Raw genomic sequence first — 3,554 nt, forward strand, 5'->3', positions numbered from 1 at the left:
CAAGAGTATTTGGTAACAGCAAAGAGTATTTGGTAACTCACAAAAGTGGAAACTGGTGCTTAGAGTTTCCACTTTGACAGATTTTTCCGTCAAAAACGGATTTTCTGGGTCTTCGACGGATGAGAATTTGATCCGTCGGATTTCCGAATTTTTGACGGATTTTCTAAGATTTTATGTAAGAATTGAATTTAGTTGTTTTTATCCTCAAACTCAAATCACACTGATCTTTTTCAAGTATCAATCTTTACTGTTGTTTCTTTGTTGTTTTCCGTTCCGACTATTTTTCAACCAGGGTTGATTCCCGGACTAATTAGTTCTCCTACTCCAGTCCATAAGCCGGTTTGGGGTTAACACGATCAAGTCGTATCCACTTTTCAAGCAACCGTGAGCTATTCAGTGAGTCACCAGGTCAGGTTGATTCCTGCGACTTATTTATACCGGGAGTAAGTACTGTGTTATATTAAAGCGAGGAAACTATTGGAAACCGGTGACACGTTTTGTTCGATACGTTGATACGATACAGAGTTAATTAGTTAATAGGCTACTTCAAAAATTGAATTTGTAATTTCATTGATTTTCCTCCTTGTTTTACTGACAGAATGTTACACGTGGTTACACGGTTTCTTTAATACCTGAAAGAAGTTTAACAGTCTGACAAACATCCGCTATTCTGCTATTCTGTCAAAAAAGTTTGACAGAATAGCGGAGTGCTACCAAAATCACATAGTAGCAGTTAGAAATTTGATTTTAGCCAATTATTTGATTTTATCCATGCCACTTGATTTTAACCATACCGACAGAAATCACCTTTTAGCTGGTATCAACCGGCTGGTATTTTATCCACCCAGGAACATTGAACTATAGAGGCTGAATATATTGTTACGGTGGTTGACCAGCTAGGACCATTTGTGAAAAGCCTCACAAATAAGTCTGTAGCTGAATAGATTTGTCTTGGAAAATAGAAAGCAACTAAAATTGTTCGTCAAGGGCTAGGGCCTTATTTGATGAGATGCTTTGCGAAAAACTCGAGTCAACTCAATTCACGGTCATTATCGATGAGACAGCCGATATCAGTGCGGTGAAACAACTTGCTGTTACCGTCATATTTTGCAACTCAGAACTTGAAAAAGAAGTTGACCTGCAGGACATGGTCGAATGTCCTGAGTCAAGAGCAGAGACAGTCTTTTAGCTTGTCAAGAAAGCTATCAAAGATAGAAAGATACCACTCGAAAACTGGATCGGCTACTGTCTGGATACCGGCATTACCGTGTCCCTGGATCACCTGTGTAAAGTGTAGCAGCGATATGATACATCTAGTAGCATCTTATGCCTGTAAGAAGCTAACAATGGGGCTAGAAGATTTTATCGTACCGTTTATGCCCATTTCAACATGAGTGCTAAGAGAAGGAGCGATTTTGTTGCCTTCCAAAGATTTACGGACACAGATATCCATCGAATGCTCTCGCCAGGGCAGACGCGTTGACTTTCACTTAAATTGTGCGTTGATAGGATTCTCAAACAGTGGAGTCCTTTGCAACTCTACTCCCAAGGTTTAGCTGACGAAGACCCTACTCACGCTAACGATCTAGCTGCACAAGCGTTGGCTAATCCACTTCTGAGAATCCAGTTGGAATTTGAAAGCTATGTTCTGGAATTATTCAATGATTTTAACAAACTCTTCCAGAGTGAGAAGCCGCTCTTCCATCATATGAACCAGAAGTGGAGTTGCTGATCCGTAAATTGTCAATGAAACTTATGGAAGCAGACTACGTCAGAGGGACGTCTGCGCTAAAGTTGGACCCTGAAAATGCCAGGGTATACCTTGCTATGGAAGAGTTATACATTGGGATACTCCCCTATGAAGCTCTGGAGATGTTGCCGTCAGACCGAAGAACTCGCACTGACGACCTTTCTGTTAATTTGGTGTGTGAGTCAGCCCGCTGTCTATACGTCGAGGCGATTCAGAAGATACAGCAAAGATTCGAATTTGACGACGAAATGTTTGTATACGCTGATCTGTTAGACCCTGTGATGGCCACCGACTCGGAAGCTCCAATAAAACTATCAAAATTTCTTTGCAAATACGAGCTTCTGAACTGGAAGGCTAAAAGCACTCATGAGTGGTGGGAAATGCTGGTCTCAGACCTCCCCAAAAGTACTGAAACTTTGGACTTCTGGAGAAAGATTTCCGAGATCAATACTCCTGCTGGAAGTCCAAAATTTGTAAACATCATGGTTGTGATTCCACTTTAAAACACCGTCGTTGAACATTTCTTCTGTGTCCTAAATAACATCAAAACTGATTCTCGGAATCGTCTCTCATCCATCTCGCTAAAGACTGCAATGCTAACAAAGGTAGGGATAAGAAGGCTGGACGTTCACTCCGAATCGATTATCCTGGACCAAAAGGCTGACCAAAAAAATCATGTCGGTCAAAACAAACGTGACGGTTGAAGAGTGTCAAACACTAGTTAATATAAAACGTGAAGCTCTTGTTTCTGGAGCTGAGTGGTAGCTGATTTCCATTGTATCCCAGTACCCCAGAAAATTGTTGTTTGTTTTCTTATACATCATTATGTATTATAGTTAATTGATATTCGTATCCGTTCTAGTCACTAAGCGTGTATTGTCGCAAAATTTAGAGGCTTTCAAAGGAGCTAGCTTCCAAGTTATTGGCCTTCATGAGTTCTAATAGATCTACCGTACATAAAAATCAAATTCGTCGAGATCTTTTAGCCCAAAGTAACTGCAGATCGTGGTCTATCACGATAAAAGGACAATCTTTACTGAGTTACCTTAGTTGCCTAATTATTCAGACAACAGGCTGACTCGTATACCACTTAACAGAATATTGTATGTTTGAGCTGTACGATCAGATAGAAAGTCTTGTCTAGAGACTGAAAAACGAGTGTCCCGAGATATACTCTAGTCCAACTCAAGCAGAAGTGTTACTGACACACTTGGTTTAATGAAGTTGTGTTCAATTTCACAATGAGATAGTTGCGGAATTCATTTAGCAATTCACAGGAACGGAGATTCTCGGCGACATTCTGGACTATATGAAAAATATCCATGAACTGTTAAACATCGGTCTTACAATTCTGTTGGTATCTTTGTAGGGGGGGGGGGTGTTAGTTACATTAAAAACACAAAAAGGGAGAAACGAGATGCGAACTCGGAAGACAACTCTGGGTAAGAACACACATACTGATCCGCAATTCGGCTTGGCGATATTTTAGGTGAAATTCAAGTAGCCAGTGCATCATTTGTCCAACCCTCTTATCTATTTCAAGGGGTGGATAAATGGAATTTTCAGCTTCTTTTTCTCGTTTGACTGCCCACGGATCTGGTGGAATCTTTTTTGAGGGCAGCATTGAACTCCAGGGAGTGTTTCAACAGAGCACACTGTTCTGCTTGTAACAACTGCTTACCACAAGAGTTCTATTTGAAGAGATTTTTGTTATGGATTTTTTAACGGAAAATTTGACGGATTTTTCGTTCTCGGTCGTCGGAATTTTACGGATTTCTGCTCTACCAGAACGGAAAACTTGCCA

The sequence above is a fragment of the Artemia franciscana genome, chromosome 5 (genome assembly GCF_032884065.1).
Source record: "Artemia franciscana chromosome 5, ASM3288406v1, whole genome shotgun sequence".
Classification (NCBI taxonomy): domain Eukaryota; kingdom Metazoa; phylum Arthropoda; class Branchiopoda; order Anostraca; family Artemiidae; genus Artemia; species Artemia franciscana.